Source organism: Lampetra planeri, chromosome 65 (assembly GCF_965212315.1).
Source record: "Lampetra planeri chromosome 65, kcLamPlan1.2.h2, whole genome shotgun sequence".
NCBI lineage: Eukaryota > Metazoa > Chordata > Hyperoartia > Petromyzontiformes > Petromyzontidae > Lampetra > Lampetra planeri.
The window spans coordinates 3,144,805-3,163,062 of NC_136171.1; the positions used below are offsets into that span (position 1 = coordinate 3,144,805).

At 53.7% G+C, this 18,258-nt stretch overlaps 1 protein-coding gene and 1 non-coding gene across 2 annotated transcripts in view; both read left to right on the forward strand.

Annotated features, from left to right (window-relative positions):
- Nucleotides 1–4,684: 4,684 nt before the first annotated feature.
- Nucleotides 4,685–4,787, forward strand: LOC144737212 (U6 spliceosomal RNA). Its single transcript, XR_013588913.1, has one exon. It is a non-coding gene; the product is annotated as a U6 spliceosomal RNA (small nuclear RNA).
- Nucleotides 4,788–7,190: 2,403 nt separating this feature from the next.
- Nucleotides 7,191–18,258, forward strand: part of LOC144737147 (pleckstrin homology-like domain family B member 1) — a 91,416-nt gene continuing 80,348 nt past the window's right edge. Inside the window, exons 1-2 of the mRNA XM_078619861.1 lie at nt 7,191–7,304; nt 8,741–8,923. The gene's annotated coding sequence lies outside the window, so the exon portion shown is untranslated. The remainder of the gene's footprint in view (nt 7,305–8,740; nt 8,924–18,258) is intronic.

An 18,258-nucleotide genomic window follows, 5' to 3' on the forward strand; every position in this document is an offset into this window, starting at 1 on the left:
CGTCTGAAAGCGGTGACCGCCGCCTTTTGCCCGATGCTCAGCGGCAACAGTAGCATCGACATCATTTCGGTTGGTATCACCACCAGGGCGAGAGAGACACAGAGACGATACTCAGACAGAAAGAGATTGTCGATGGCAGAAGACGGGGAGCTCTGCATGCAGATCTGAGCGACCCGTCGGAGGCCGTAGGACTGCGAGAAGGGCTGCGTGCAGATGCAGCACTTGTCGTAAACAAAATAATAATTATAGTAATATTACATAAAATTACATAGAAAACATAGGGGGGACATAGACATGGGGTAGGGATAGAGGGGGTAGAGAGAGAGGGGGTAGAGAGAGAGAGGGGGTAGAGAGAGAGGGGGGTAGAGAGAGGGGGTAGAGAGAGGAGGGGTAGAGAGAGAGGTGGGGGGGGGTAGAGAGAGGGGGTAGAGAGAGAGGGGTAGAGAGAGGGGTAGAGAGAGAGGTGGTAGAGAGAGAGGGGTAGAGAGAGAGGGGGTAGAGAGAGAGGGGGGTAGAGAGAGAGGGGGTAGAGAGAGAGGGAGTAGAGAGAGAGGGGGTAGAGAGAGGGGGTAGAGAGTGAGGGGGTTGAGAGAGAGGGGGGTAGAGAGAGAGGGGGTAGAGAGAGGGGGTAGAGAGAGGGGGTAGGGAGAGCAGAGCGTGAAATCTATCGTGAAATATTTCATTTAAAAAGACGGGGGGGGGGGGGGTTACATAAAACAAAGCATTGAACAAAAAAAATCGAAATGATGAACGACGCAAAGTGCCGACTACACCGAGCATCTTCTTGTTTCCTCTGATCGTAAAAGAACAAGAAAGAGAGACATCGCCAAGACGGATGAAGCGTTGAAGAGATTTCGAGGCACAGACGCCGAGGACAGGGGGGTGGGGGTGGGGGGGCGCGAGTGAGATCGTCTTGAAGACGCGCGCGCCAGTGAGTGACAGGCAAGACCTCCTCCTCGCTGAGCTAGAACGTCTTGGAAGTAGACGCGGGAGATGTTCACAGCCCCACGCTTTACCCCACCACCACCACCATCATCATCGCCGCTGCTGCTGCTGAGTGGACAGAGGCGGCAGTGGGGGGGGAGGGGGGTGATGTAGCCCCCCGCTGTTGTTTCTGGTGCCGCGCCGGGAGATAGAATCGATGATGCAGCTGCTGATGCTGATGCTACTACAGCTGCTGCTGCTGATACTGATGATGATGCTACTGCAGCTGCTGCTGCTTATGCTACTGCAGCTGCTGCTGATGATGCTAATGCTGCAGCAGCTGCAGCAGCTGCAGCTGATGCTGATGCTGCAGCAGCTGCTGATGTTGCTTCTGCAGCCGATACTGCTGATGGTGCAGCTGCTGCAGATGGTGATGATGCTGCAGCAGCTGATGATGCTTCTGCAGCTGATACTGCTGATGGTGCAGCTGTTGCTGGTGATGCTGCTGCAGTTGACGACGATGATGAGCGAACTGGTGGCGTCAGTTTGAAGGGAGATGTTTAAAAGATGTCTCGGAGCCGTTGATGTAATTGGGGTTTAATTGAGGGCCGATGCGTGAGATACGGGGCCCCCTCTCAAATTAGCCCCATTAAGCGGAAATTATCCCCGGTCAAACGTAAATGTTTGTGTTTCACCGTGGAATTACAGCGTTAAGAGTGAAGATATCACGTGTGCGTGTGGTGTGTGCGTGTGTGTGGCTGGGGAGCGGTGGGTGTAGTGGTTAGCGCCACACTGCGCAATGAACCCGGCGACCCGAGTTCGATTCCCGCTCACGGTCAACACCGGTGAGGAATATCATGAACCGGTCCTGGGCCTCCCCTTAGGTCGACTCAGCCTCAAATGAGTACCTGGTGCGGTGTGTAAACATTGCTTTTATTAATTTGTATCATCTCCACTGAAACCAACACGAACACATTTGACAACCGAGGCTCCCGTAGATTCTTCTCTCCCTCGCAGCCCCCCCCACCACCATCATCTTCCGTTCCCGCTCACGATGGAATCGTTCCGAGGGCCAGAAGGCGAGGTTGGAGACCCTGTTATGTTGGCGAGATGTTAACTACCTCGTCTGGTCTACAGGAGGTCGTGGGTTCCATCCCGACATCTGCCGCTTGCTGCTGTATATTTGGAGTTTGCGTGTCTCTCTCTCATCATCATCACGGTGGCTAGGAGATGTTAACTACCTCGCCTGGTATACAGGAGGTCGTGGGTTCCATCCCGACCCCTGACGCTTGCTGCTGTATATTTGGAGTTTGCGTGTCTCTCCCCATCATCATCACGGTGGCTAGGAGACGTTAACTACCTCGCCTGGTGTACAGGAGGCCGTGGGTTCTGTCCCGACCTTGATGCCTGCTGCTGTATATTTGTAGTTTGCGTGTCTCTCTCTCATCATCATCACGGTGGCTAGGAGATGTTAACTACCTCGCCTGGTGTACAGGAGGTCGTGGGTTCGATTCCGATCCTGACGCATACTGCTGTGTATTTGGATTTTGCGTCTCTCTCTCTCCCCGTGGTCGCGTGGATTTTTCTTCGGGTCCTCCGCTTTTTTCCCTCCACATTTAGAATCAACAAACACGCGTTTAGAGTGTTTGTGCTCCTATAAACGTAATGATGATGACGAGAAGCCGCCACTTCGTTCAGCTGCGATCATTTGTGATGATCAGGTCGCTTCTGAACAAGTATAACCCGTAAAAACAAAGTTTTTCACTATACATCCTTTATATGCGTGGCGGCTAGAGTCATCTCGTCCTCTGGCTTGAGATGGCTGCCACCTATGGGTCAGATGATTGCTTGCCACCATTAAGCAATTGGTAATTAAATATAATATTTTTGTCCTAAAAAGTGTAAAATTTAGCAAAAAAAATTCACGAACATTAATTGTCTCGCACAACGAGTCTGTGTGGAAAATGTCAGCTCGATTGGATCACGGGAAGTGGGTTAAAAAATGACCGAAAGATTTGCACGGTCGTAAGCAAGCACGCAAGCAAGCAAGCACGCAAGCAAGCAAGCACGCAAGCAAGCAAGCGAACTTAATATAAAGGATTTAAAAATGAGCGATATCGCAGCTAAGTTGGGCTTTACCTGGTGGAATAAAAAATAGTTTAATAGTCTTTAATTTATCTTTCTTAAAAATACTTACATAGCGCAGTGGGGCCCTTACCTGGTGAAATAAATTAATTTAACAGTCTCTATTTAAAGCTTTCGTGACTGCAGGGATTCATATTCTTTGTTCTTTCGGTGAAGTCACGTAGAAGGGAAATAATAAAATAATAAAAAGAAAGCAATTAAATTATCACGACGTTTCCATTTTTTTTCTTAACCACCGCTTTTTTTATTTTCTTGCCGTGGTTTTCACACCTGATGATGATTGCTTGTGTTGCAATCGAAACGTCGTGATTTAATTGTATCGTTTTATTTTTATTATTTTATTATTTCCCTTCTACGTGACTTTACCGAAAAAACCAAGAATATTGTTTAATAGTCGTTAATTTAGCTTTCTAAAAAATAGCTACATAGCCCAGTGGGGCCTTACCTTGTGAAATTTATATATTTTAAATATATAGTCTTTAGTTTTTAGTGGTGGCCAAAGCTACGAGTTGGTGGGTGTCTCCTTCACATCCACCGTGTGATTTGTTTTCAACAACAGTTATTTAAATAAGAACAACAACACTTCTTTAAAATGCGGGTTTAATTATTTTTTTTAATGCAAATGCGCCGTTTCTGTTATATTAATTTCAATAGATAACGCGTCAATTAAATCGCAAAGAGGGTAACGACTACGACTAACCTTCTTGGTTCTTTCGGTAAAGTCACGTAGAAGGGAAATAATAAAATAATAAAAATAAAACATGTGACTTTACCGAAAGAACCAAGAAGATGAATCCCTGCAGTCACGAAAGCTTTAAATCGAAATTTGACTACGACCATCTCCTCTGGAGCTTTGTCGTGGGCTGCGTTTTTCCGAAGACGGATAAAGCACCTTCATTTATGGAGGGATCCTTGCCTGGCAAATAAGCGCCAAAGGTCTCGAAACCTTCGTCTGTGCCTAAAGCAAAGACGGCACCGTTTACAAGACAGGGAAAAAAAAGATGCCGCAAGGCGACACTGACGGCTGCTCTTGCGCTACTGATGTTGATGAGCCTGGAGCACGCGAACCACTCTAATGCCGGTGACGTGCCGCGCGTGTTTCTTGAACAGTGTCAGGGCAGAGGTCGCAACCGGGTACCCGATACCCGTACCCTACCCGATACCCGGCTACCCGTACCCGGCCAGGTACGGGCACGGGTACCCGTTTGCGACCCTGGTGCGGCCGGGTACGGGTACGGGTAAGCCGTGAGTCACTGGTGAGTAACCGTTTCTCACTCATTTCGGGTATGGTATGGGTACGGGTACCCATTTGCGACCTGGTGCGGCCGGGTACGGGTAAGGAATCAAAACCCGTTTGCGACCTCTGTGTTAGGGGCAGTCAAGCCCTCAGCACCAGCGCCGACGGCACTCTGAATTGGACTTCCGAACGAGCTTATTGGTCGCGCGTGGCACGTGCAGCGCCACGTGACCGCGGGCCGTCTTTGTGACGTGCGCACGTGACGCTGTACTCGACGTGACGTGTATCGAACTGGGCTGCAGTGCTGTTTGCTGCTGGCAGAAATTAAGTTGATTTACAACTCTCCTCGATCTATCTCTCGATCTATCTCTCTCTCTCTTGCTCTGGCAGTACGAATGCTAAAATTGGAACGACACAGAGAAGATGAGCATGGTCCCTGCGAAAGGATGACACGCAAATTCGTGAAGCGCTCTCTCAATGTCTGTCTTTCTCGCAAACTCTCTCTCTCGATCTCGCTCTCTGTATTGATCTCTCTCTTTTTTTTACGATCAGTGGAAACAAGAAGATGCTCGGTGTAGTCGGCACTTTGCTTCGTTCATCATTTAGTATTTTTTTAAATAATAATTTTGCTTTATGTAAACCCCCACCTCTCGCTCACTCTCTCGCTCACTCTCTCGCTCACTCTCTCGCTCACTCCCTCGCTCACTCTCTCGCTCACTCCCTCGCTCACTCCCTCGCTCACTCCCTCGCTCACTCTCTCGCTCACTCCCTCGCTCACTCTCTCGCTCACTCCCTCGCTCAATCTCTCGCTCACTCCCTCGCTCAATCTCTCGCTCACTCTCTCGCTCAATCTCTCGCTCACTCCCTCGCTCACTCCCTCGCTCACTCTCTCGCTCACTCCCTCGCTCACTCTCTCGCTCACTCCCTCGCTCAATCTCTCGCTCACTCCCTCGCTCAATCTCTCGCTCACTCTCTCGCTCAATCTCTCGCTCACTCCCTCGCTCACTCCCTCGCTCACTCCCTCGCTCAATCTCTCGCTCACTCTCTCGCTCACTCCCTCGCTCACTCTCTCGCTCACTCCCTCGCTCACTCTCTCGCTCACTCCCTCGCTCACTCCCTCGCTCACTTTCTCGCTCACTCCCTCGCTCACTCTCTCGCTCACTCCCTCGCTCACTCCCTCGCTCACTCCCTCGCTCACTCTCTCGCTCACTCCCTCGCTCACTCTCTCGCTCACTCCCTCGCTCAATCTCTCGCTCACTCCCTCGCTCAATCTCTCGCTCACTCTCTCGCTCAATCTCTCGGTCACTCCCTCGCTCACTCCCTCGCTCACTCCCTCGCTCAATCTCTCGCTCACTCTCTCGCTCACTCCCTCGCTCACTCTCTCGCTCACTCCCTCGCTCACTCTCTCGCTCACTCCCTCGCTCACTCCCTCGCTCACTTTCTCGCTCACTCCCTCGCTCACTCTCTCGCTCACTCCCTCGCTCACTCTCTCGCTCACTCCCTCGCTCACTCTCTCGCTCTCTCGCTCACTTTCGTTCTGCACGCAGCCCTTCTCGCAGTCCGACGGCCTCCGACGGGTAGCTCATATCAGCATGCAGAGCTCCCCGTCATCTGCCACCGAGCACACGGCCTCCTCCATCGCCCACTGCTCCTTGAAGGCCGGCACGCTCTCGCTCTGTCGCCCTCACAGGAGCTGCGAGATCGTGAGACGGTGGTCGTGAGCCAGGTCTCCATGGCCACGCGAGGGATTTGCGAGCCTCTCAAAAAGTCTCAGAGGATTTTCCACGTGAGTCTGGTGCTTGCGGTGCCGGTGATGGTTGTGGAAGTGGTGTTGGTGGTGATCATGGCGATGATGATGGTGATGATGGTGATGATGACGGTGGTGATGATGGTGGTGATGATGATGTTGGTGATGATGATGGTAATGGTGAGGATGATGTTGGTGATGGTGATGATGATGGTGGTGAGGATGATGATGATGGTGGTGATGGTGATGATGGTGGTGATGATGATGGAGATGATGATGATGGTGGTGATTGTAAAGATGATGGTAGTAATGATGGTGGTGATGGTGATGATGTTGGTGATGATGATGGATATGATGATGATGGTGGTGATTGTAAGGATGATGGTGGTAATGATGATGATGGTGATGATGATGGTGGTGATGGTGATGATGATGGTGGTGAGGATGATGATGATGGTGGTGATGGTGATGATGGTGGTGATGATGATGGAGATGATAATGATGGTGGTGATTGTAAAGATGATGGTGGTAATGATGGTGGTGATGGTGATGATGTTGGTGATGATGATGGATATGATGATGATGGTGGTGATTGTAAGGATGATGGTGGTAATGATGATGATGGTGATGATGATGGTGGTGATGGTGATGATGATGGTGGTGAGGATGATGATGATGGTGGTGATGGTGATGATGGTGGTGATGATGATGGAGATGATGATGATGGTGGTGATTGTAAAGATGATGGTGGTAATGATGGTGGTGATGGTGATGATGTTGGTGATGATGATGGATATGATGATGATGGTGGTGATTGTAAGGATGATGGTGGTAATGATGATGATGGTGATGATGATGGTGGTGATGGTGATGATGATGGTGATAGTGATGGTAATGATGATGGTGATGATGTTGGTGATGTTGGTGATGTTGGTGTTGGTGATGAAGTTGGTGATGTTGGTGTTGGTGATGATGTTGGTGATGATGTTGGTGATGTTGGTGATGATGTTGGTGATGTTGGTGTTGGTGATGATGTTGGTGTTGGTGATGATGTTGGTGATGTTGGTTTTGATGTTGGTGTTGTTGGTGTTGGTGATGATGTTGGTGGTGGTGTGTTTTGGTACCAGAACACGTCTCTGGACTTCACTGCGAGTGGACGCGGCCTGCGTGTGGAGGCGCCCACCCCGCACCTGGTGAGTGTGGGCGGGGGGCGACTCTCCACCGCCGTGACGCTGCTGCCCCTGCACGAGGGTGAGGAGCACAACAACCACAACAACAACCACAACAACCACTACAACCACGACCACCACAACAACAACCACAACAACCACAACAACAACCACAACAACCACTATCACCGCAACCACCACGACCACCACCACAACAACCACAACAACCACAACAACAACAACCACAACCACCACAACAACCACAACCACCACAACCACCACAACAACCACCACAACAACAACCGCCACCACAACAACCACCACAACAACCACCACAACAACAACTACCACAACAACAACTACACCAACCACCACAACAACTACACCAACCACCACAACAACTACCACAACAACAACCACCACAACCACAACACTAACAATCACCACAACAACTACCACAACAACCACCACAACAACAACCATTACAACAACCACAACAACCACCACAACAACAACAACCACTATCACCACAACCACCACGACCACCACCACAACAACCACAACAACCACAACCACCACAACAACCACGACCACCACAACAACAACCACAACAACAACCACAACAACCACCACAACAACAACAACCACCACAACAACAACCACCACAACCACCACAACAACCACCACAACAACAACAACCACTATCACCACAACCACCACGACCACCACCACAACAACCACAACCACCACAACAACCACGACCACCACAACAACTACCACAACAACAACCACCACAACCACAACAACCACAACACTAACAATCACCACAACAACCACAACAATAACAATCACCACAACAACCACTATCACAACAACCACCACAACAACCATTACAACAACCACCATAACAACAACCACCACCACAACAACCACTATCACAACAACCACCACGACCACCACAACAATAACAGCCACCACAACCGCCACTACAAATCGCGTCGTGTGTGTTTGGGAAGCATTCGCCACAGAGTCCATGCGTGTGCCTGGTTTTTATTCTTCGATTTATTTATTCTCCCCTCTCCATCCCCTCCCTTCTCTCCCTCCCCTCTGTTCCACCCTACCCCCTCCCCTTCTCCCCTCCCCTCCTCTCTTCCCCTCCCTCCCTCCCTCCCCTCCTCTCTTCCACCCTCCCTCCCATCCCACCTCTCCCTCTCCACCCCCCCTTCCCTCCCCACCCCCCTTTCCCTCCCCTCCCTCCCAACCCTCCCCATCCTCTCTCCCTCCCCCCTCCCCACGCTCCCCTCCCTCCCCACGCTCCCCTCCCTCCCCACGCTCCCCTCCCTCCCCACGCTCCCCTCCTCTCTCCCTCCCCCTTCCTCCCTTCCACCCTCCCCTCCCTCCCCTCCTCTCTTCCACCCTCCCTCCCATCCCACCTCTCCATCCTCCCTCCCTCCCCACGCTCCCTCCCTCCACACCCACCCTCCCCTACCCTCCCTCCCCACCCACCAACACCCGCAGGCCAAACCAGACTGGGCACGGCGGATTCGATTCCTCCTCCCGACATCGAGATCCGCGGTCCCGGAGCGCAGCGCGACCACTGCGTGATCGAGGCGCGGGGAGGCGCCATCACCCTCGTGCCGCACGGACACCCCTGCACCATCGATGGCACCGCCGTGCGGGAGCCAACGCGGCTCACTCAAGGTGCGTGCTGGAGGTGGAGGAGGAGGAGGTGGTGGAGGAGGTGGTGGAGGTGGTGGTGTGGAGGGGGTGTGGAGGGGGTGGAGGGGGTGGAGGTGGTGGGGAGGTGGGGGAGGTGGTGGAGGTCATGGAGGTCATGGAGGTGATGGAGGTGGAGAAGGTGGTGGAGAGGGATGAGAATGAGGGAGGAGGAGGGAGGTGGTGGGGGTGGAGGTGGTGGGGGTGTGGAAGTGGTGGAGGTGGTGGTGGGGGAGGTGGTGGAGGGGAGGGAGGTGGAGGTGGTGGAGGTGGTGGGGGTGGTGGTGGAGGTGGTGGAGGTGGTGGTGTGGAAGTGGGGGTGGAGGTTGTGGTGGTGTGGAGGGGGTGGTGGTGGTGGTGGTGGGGGTGGTGGGGGTGGTGGTGGTGGGGGTGGTGGTGGTGGGGGTGGTGGTGGTGGGGGTGGTGGTGGTGGGGGGTGGTGGTGGTGGAGAGGGAGGAGGTGGAGGGAGCGAGGCAGCAGGAGGAGTGTTCAGTGCCATCAACTTCCCCTGCACGCTGGGCAGTCCCCAACCTCCTTCCGTCCCTCTCTTAAATCCTCGCTGCCTCCTCCACCGCCCTCGCCCCCCCCCCCTGCAGCCCCCCCCTGATCCCCCTAAATACCCCCCCCCCCCATCGCGGCTGCCACTCACTGCTCAGCACCCCCCCCCCCCGCTTGGAGCTCCGCGTCGTCTCGATCACTCCACGAACGTCACAAAGTGAGAACACATTCGGGCGGAGCAAATTATGCATACTTATCATATAATACTTATATAGTACTTATCATATACTTATATAGTACTTATCACATCATACTTATATAGTACTTATCATATACTTATATAGTAATTATCATATAATACTTACATAGTACTTTTCATATACTTATATAGTACTTATCATATAATACTTACATAGTACTTATCATATACTTATATAGTACTTATCATATACTTATATAGTACTTATCATAGAATACTTATATAGTACTTATCACATAACACTTATATAGTACTTATCATATAATACGTATATAGTACTTATCACATAATACTTATGTAGTACTCTTATGACTCGTTCACACCGGAGTTGGAGGCACACTTGTTTATTTAACACCACACGTTGTGACATACACACTGAGGGGGTATCGGCCCCCTCACCCGTCTATCTGAGGACACACCTCTAGGCTAAACCTAGCCTGCCTCAGAGTCCTCCTCTCGTGGACTAGGGGAGGCTATCTTGGCCCGACACTGGTCAGTCGGGCCCGGTACTCAGAGTCCAGACCAACCCTGGCTCTGGCTCTGGCACCACGCCACTGACTCGAGCCTGCGCGGTCCTGACAAGGACGGCGTAGCAGGGGGAGACCAGGGCTCTATCTGGGACGTCTTCCGTCTTCTCTTCTTAGCTAACCAAACTCTCCCTCGCCCCCCGATACATTTCCCTTTTATACCTGAGGGGTGGGGCCCCGGGGGATCGTAACGTCCGAAGCGCGGACGTCGTAGAGGGCACCTGCCCGTGCACTGACGTAGCCCCGCCCACTGTGCTAGTTTCCCGTTGGATCCCATACATATCAGCTCGACACATATTCCCTCCGTAAGACCCCTACATCACCCCCCCCTGTACAGCTCGCAGCCGTCCCGGCTGCAACATCGACAATAAAAGTTTATTCAGCCCTCGATACCCCAGCGTGTGCCTCATTTTTTATTTTTATTTTTTTTGAACAATAACGCAACGAGCATAACACCAGGAAGAAAGAAAAAAAAATAATCCGACGAACCCCCCCCCGCGAATAAATACGAAAACCGTAGGACGAGCGTATATACACGTGTATCTTTACCTGGAGTCCCCCTCCAGCCCCCCCACAGACGACGCACAACACACACAACACACACAACACACACAACACACACAACACAATAATCGTACAACGCAGCGCGGCACATGCCGGGAACACAGCACGGACGCCCCACACCGTGAGCACAACATGCGAATGTACACCGGAAGAGAAAGCACAAAAGACCCAAAAAAAAAAAAAATTTTCTTCTCTCTTTTTTTTTCACAAGAGTCTGCGCATTTTTGCGCGCGTTCTCGCCGCCGGCCCGTCACACGGGACAGGCTTTTGGGTACCCAGGTGGAGGAGGCGCTCGTGAGCGGCCCACACCACCCTACCCCGTAACCCCGAAGGGACCACTAGCCGGTGGCGATGGGATTTCCCGTCCCAATGCATTAACAACCCACCGAGCATTTCCCATGCGTCGGCATCACCCCTCCCCCGCCCCCGGTCCCCGACGCGGCGGCGCAACGCAAGGAGGGAAGTATCTTCCATTTGCAACCGGCCCCATTCCGTAGCAGGCAACCCCAACAGGGAATCAGAACCCTGTTGTGCGATAGAATTAGTCATTGATGCTGCGTCATCAGCAGCCGCCAAGACCGGGACAGGCAATTCAGCAGGATGCCTGCACCGACCCGACCCCAGGAGGCATGCGCATTCGGGGGTGGTCGGCATGCGTGACAGGGCGTCCGCGTTGGTGTGGCGAACGCCCTTACGGTACGTGGTCTGAAAATCAAAATCCTGGAGAACCTCCAGCCATCGAGACAATTGTCCCGATGGTTGTTGGACTCGCAGGGCGTACTGTAGCGCTGCATGGTCTGTACGGACGGTGAAACACTGTCCGTACAGATACGGCCGGTACTGCTGGATGAAGTAGACAATTGCCAGCAGTTCCCGACGCGTGACACAATATCGTTGCTCCGCCGGAGACAACACTCGGCTACCGTACGCGACCACCCGTTCGACGCCCTCGACCACCTGGGACAGCACGCCCCCAATACCTGTGTTGCTCGCGTCAGTATCGAGCACAAAGGGTTTTGAGAAATCAGGATAAACCAGGGGAGGGGCATTAACCAGAGCGTCCCGAAGTGAGCGAAACGCAGCCTCCTCCTCCTGTCCCCAATGGAAACGGACCCCCTTTGACGTCAAAGCGTGCAGGGGTTTAGCAATGGTGGCAAAGTCCGCGACAAAACGTCGGTAGTATGACGCGAAACCCACAAAGCTCCTGACCTCTCCCACCGAGGTGGGAGTCGGCCAGGAGCTGACGCACTGCGTTTTGGCGGGATCGGTAGCAATACCCGAGCGCCCTACGATGTGCCCCAAATAACGTACCGATTCGCGCAACAAATGACACTTTTGGGGTTTAAATTTCAAATTAGCAGCCCGCATTTTGAGGAAAACGGCCCGCAACCTCTGGAGATGCTCGTCGAATGTTCTGCTAAAGACGATAACGTCGTCCAAATAGATTAAACACGAATCCCACTGCAATCCAGCCAAAACCAATTCCATCAATCGCTGGAAAGTCGCCGGCGCCGAGTGTAATCCCATCGGCAACCGGTTAAATTGGAAGAGACCATGTGGCGTACGGAAAGCGGTTTTAGGCTTAGATTCATCATCCAGAGGAAGCTGCCAGAATCCCGAAAGCAAATCCAATGTGGAGAAGAATCGCGCCCCCGCCAAGGCGTCGAGTGATTCATCAATACGGGGAAGCGGGTATGCGTCAGCAACGGAAATTTTGTTGAGGCGGCGAAAATCGACGCAAAACCGCAACGATCCATCCTGTTTCTTTACCAGAACGATCGGTGCTCCCCACGGGCTGGTAGAGGGAGAAATGATATCGGCGGCTAACATGTCATCAACAGCCGATTTGACATGTTCCTTCTCGGCGGGACTCAGCCGGAAGGGATTTTGGCGTATGGGCGCGCTGTCACCAGTATCAATATGGTGACGCAGCAATTGGGTGCAGCCCAGATCGAATTTGTTTTGACTAAACACATCGGCGAATTCGCGCAACAGTGTCCTAAGTTTTTGACGCTCTACATCCGACAGGTCCGTCGATCCCGCACAAACGCCTCAAGCCACCCTTCATCGGTGTCCGAATGTGGAGTCGGCAGAGTGGCAGCATGCACGTGATTTGCGACAGACTCCTCACAGGGCACCGGCGTTGCGTGAGCAAGCACGGTCCCCTGGGGAATTACCACGGCCTGCGACCCCACATTGAGGACCGCGATGAAGGGGTCCCCGTCCCCCCTCACAATGGTCTGAGCGGGAATCAAATGCGGCCCGCTAACCCCAGCCCTAGATGGGCCGAGCAGGACACCCTGGTCCCCAAGACCCTTAGCGAAGGGCCTACGAAGCTTCAGGGGTACCAACATTTGTGCCCCTGGCGGCACGCGAACCGTCTGAACTACAAACGCGGGTACCGTCGCGAGCGCCGAACGATCCGTAGTAGGGGAAGGCAAAAACGCCATCCGCCGTCCCGACGGGAGTTCAATGCAACCCTGATTAATCATGATCCGAATCGGCATTTTGCCCAAGAAATCCGTCCCCAGCAGGCACGGAACCGCCAGCGAGGAGGACACAAAAATAGGGCCGGACAATTTAATATCACCGATCGAAATTTGCGCGCGAATCTGCCCCATGATACCCAGTGAGCCCCCGTTAGCAGCGTAGAATGGCACATTAACCGGTAGCAAGGGACGACTTTGGACAGGGAGAATGTTGTATATTAGTTCCGAAATGATGGTTGCCGACGCACCTGTATCGACGAGGATACGCACTTCGATCCCGTCAATATACCCTACTACGGCCGACGAGCCCGACGGCGCAGCTAGAACGCGATGGGCCAACACGGACCACTGGGCTGGTTCGAATTTGGTCCCCATAGTGGTTCGTGTTGGCCCCATGGCGTGCAATGTTGGCCCCCCCGTTTGTTGCGGTGTGTACATGTGTAACGGGTGTGTGCTTTGGCCAAACATGTGGGGTGCCGCGACTCGCCGGGTCATGTCGGTGGAGCTTGGGAGGAGGAGGAGGAGGGCCGGCGTCCCGGCGAGGCGTTGTCCCCCGCTGTCGAGGAGAACGGCACCCCAAGGCGACGTGGCCCCGGACGCCGCAGTTATAGCAGCGCGGGAGCGCAGGTGGTGAAGACGGGCGGTCGGGGCGGGTCGGGCCATCCCGGTCCGCCCGCGCTCCCATCCGTTGCTGCTGTCGGAAGTCGGCGGCGTAGACCTCCTCCGTCGGTGAGGTGACGGCAGCCACCGTACGGCCGGCAGCTGCCCTGCTGGCCTTCCTTCGCTGCGACAGGAGGTTGGCGTGGAGGAGGCGCGCCGCTTGGAGGGAACCCATCTCCACGTCCTCCTGCGCGACGATGGCGACGTCCAGGTCGTCCGCCAGCAGAAGGATCTTCTCGGTGACCATGGCGTCGACGCCTTGGTCATCCATACGAGGGAAGGCCGTCTTTGCGAGCGCCAGAAGGCTGGTACGGTAGGCGAGGGGCGACTCCTTCGCACCCCGCTGGCGGTCGTAGAATCGCTGCCTACACTCGGCCGATGGTCCGTAAACCCCAGCCAGCAATTGCAGCGCCATCTGAAGAGTAGAGCGCTTGTCCCTCGATGCGGACGTAAGAGCGGCGAGGGCGTCGCCGTCCAGGAGCGCCGGTAGTGCGCAAAGGGCTTCGTCGTCTGACCACCCCGCCATCTCTTGATGCGCGAGAAAGCGCCGCTGAAATCCCCCCCAGTCGCCCTCCTCAGCCACGAACTCCTTCAGCGGGGGTAGTCTTTGGTGTAGTGCCGCGACCGCCGTGGAGGACCGCACTTTGATGTCCCCGCGACTCGGCCGAGCGTCAGCACGAACGGCAGCTGTAATCGCCTGTCGCGCAGATAGTGACGCTCCGTCCGAAGGCGGTGACGCGGCAGCTCCAGCGGAGTCGATGTCGGACCCCAAGTTGAGGTTGGCCACGCCCTCGGCAGCTGCTGCGGCGATGGCGGGACTTTCAAAAGTGCCGACGTTAGAAATGGCGGGAAGGTGCAACGGCCGTCGGCTGTCCTCGCCTCGCGGTGGTCCAGCAGCCCCCAGCCGAGTGATGGTCTCGAGTGTGGCGGCAGCAGCGTATAGCAGCTCCGCCAACCTCGCGTGCGCCAGCCGCAGCCCGTCGGACAGCGACTCCCCTTCCTCCCGATGGCCCGGTAAAGACTCATTCGGTCCCGGCTGCTCGTTGGCCCCCTCAGCCGTCTCTGGTACCGCACTTCCCGCGGTGTCCTCCGCCTCCTGTACCCCGGCCCGAGCTGTTCGGCGCGTGTCCATGTTCGTTGTTTACTTCTGACGCCAGATGTAGTACTCTTATGACTCGTTCACACCGGAGTTGGAGGCACACTTGTTTATTTAACACCACACGTTGTGACATACACACTGAGGGGGTATCGGCCCCCTCACCCGTCTATCTGAGGACACACCTCTAGGCTAAACCTAGCCTGCCTCAGAGTCCTCCTCTCGTGGACTAGGGGAGGCTATCTTGGCCCGACACTGGTCAGTCGGGCCCGGTACTCAGAGTCCAGACCAACCCTGGCTCTGGCTCTGGCACCACGCCACTGACTCGAGCCTGCGCGGTCCTGACAAGGACGGCGTAGCAGGGGGAGACCAGGGCTCTATCTGGGACGTCTTCCGTCTTCTCTTCTTAGCTAACCAAACTCTCCCTCGCCCCCCGATACATTTCCCTTTTATACCTGAGGGGTGGGGCCCCGGGGGATCGTAACGTCCGAAGCGCGGACGTCGTAGAGGGCACCTGCCCGTGCACTGACGTAGCCCCGCCCACTGTGCTAGTTTCCCGTTGGATCCCATACATATCAGCTCGACACATATTCCCTCCGTAAGACCCCTACACTTAGACTATCATACATATTGTGCCGTGACCTCCTGCACCTAGCCTGGCACCGTCGGTCACCCCACACCTGCAGGCTCTGTGCCGTGAATAGTCGATACGTGAATAGTCAAAACCGTGAATAATTGATCCGTGAATAACCGATGCGTCAATAGTCAAAAACGTGATTAATCGATCCGTGAAAAATCGATCTGGGAATACTCGATCCGTGAATAATCGATCCGGGAATAATCGATCCGGGAATAATCGATCCGTCAATAGTCGATGCGTGAACAGTCAAAAACGTGAATGGTAAAAATCGCGAATAATCGATCCATGAATAGTCGACACGTAAATAATCGATCCGTGAATAGCCAATCGACCAGCAAATCACAGAGAGGGGGTACGGGGGTGGATCGTCACAGGCTGTGTTACAAACCCGGAGACCCCCGAGTTTAATTCCCGCTCACGGATAACATCAGTGGCGAATATAACCTTGACTGGTTCTGAGTCTTACCATCGAACCAAGGTCGGCTCCCGGTGCGGTGTGTAGCTGTCAGCACTGGGGAGACAAAGGCGGCCGGGCGTGGTGCTGGCCACCCACCCCCTCGTGTGCCGTGCCGGCCTGCATAGGTGCTCGCTAACAGCACTTGCCCCAACAGTCTGTTAAGGGTACACGGGGGATCTTTGCTTTTGTGTGAGCAGGTGGTGGGTAGGTGTGTGTGTGGATGAGTTGGTGATAGGGTGATAATGGTGCCTGTGTGAGTGGTCGACTCAGCCTCAAATGAGTACCTGGTGCAGTGTAGTAAACATCGCCACTGGTGAGACAAAGGCGGCCGGGCGTGGTGCCGGCCACCCACCCCCTCGTGTGCCGTGCCGGCCTGCATAGGTGCTCGCTAACAGCACTTACCCCTACAGTCTGTTAAGGCTACACGGGGGATCTTTGTCTTTTGTATGTAAGAGTGAATGTGGATATATATGAGAGTGGCTCTGTGTGTGAGTGTATTTAACGGTATGTGCATAGGTATGCGTGTGTGTCTGTGTGTACATGCCTGAGTGAGAAGCGGTAGTGTAGTGGTTAGCGCGCTGCGCTACGAACCCAGCGACCCGGGTTCGATTCCCGCTCACGGTCAACACCATTGACGATTGTATCTGAACCGGCACCTTCAGAGGTGCCACGTGCTGATAGCACTTGCCCCAACAGTCTGTTAAGGGTATACGGGGGATCTTTGTATTTGTGCATTCCAGCGCACGTGTGTGTGTGTGTGCGCGACCAATGTTTATGCCTCAAAGAAATTATCGGACGTTCTAAACATTAGCTGAGTGCCATTCATTAGACACAGTTTGTCTTGGGGGTCTAATTAAACCAAATTACGCTAAACGCTGGATGTGCACTGCATTGCTGAAATTAAATTGTTTAACATCGGCTTAAACTAAGGCTCTTTTATAATCAACGAGTCACTATAGTGTTTATGTAATTATATCCCACTCTAATCGATCCACTGCTGGATGAAGGCCGCGTCGGTCATCGGAGTTGTTTGACCATACTTCACCAAATTTGGCCACTGCCAAATGAAAGATATTAAGAATCAGAATATTGCAACTTGTACTGCAGGAGGAATCCGATAGGAGTGAAACGTATCGAGAAGGTAAACAAATCGCTTACAAATATACAAATGAAACTTTTATTTATCTTACCAACTTATTTTTCAGAAGCGATTTGGCTATCACAAATGTATAACTCAACAAAGTGACTTATCAACATCACCGTGGGAATGTATACGCAGTCGCATGATCGTGAATCATCTCAATGCACGGCATTCACCACACACACACCCCACACACACCACACACACACACATGCCACACACACCCCACACACACCACACACACTACACACACACCACACACACACACCACACACACACCACACACGCCACACACACACCTCGATGTGTTTACCACACACCGCACCGGGTACTCATGTTGAGGCCGATTCGACCTAGGTGATGCTCAGGACCGGTTCAGATAATCGTCACCGGGAATCGAACTCGGGTCGCCGGGTTCGTAGCGCAGCATACCGCTAACCGCTACACCACCGCTCCCCTACACACACACACGCGTACACACATACCACACATACACCATGTGCACACACACGCACAAGCACATACCACACACACACTCTCTCTGTGTTCATAAATATACACACAGCCACATACCACGCGTACGCACAAATACAAAGATGCCCCGTATAGCCTTTACAAGACTATAGGGGCAGGTGCTGTTTTGCAAGCACCTACACCAATGCCAATATCCGCCTGTGCCAGGCCACGTGCACTTTGAGGCTGCCACGTGAAGTGTCGAAGGTTCGCTGGCAGGAGGTCACGGGAGAGATCCCAGCAGGTGCCATGGGTTGACCGGCTAAGATTACCGGTAGATGCACACCAGCATTAACCCCTGCTGTGCCAACCTGCTACGTTTTATCCGCCCGGCGCTTCGCTCGTTGTTGTGAGCGTCGCTCCTCTGCTCTCCGCTGTTGCTGGAGGGCGACTGCCTCCAACTGCCCAGTAACAGCAGCAGTAGCGTCCTTCACGAGCCTCCTCCTCCAAAGTGGTCGATCCTGACACCGCTAGT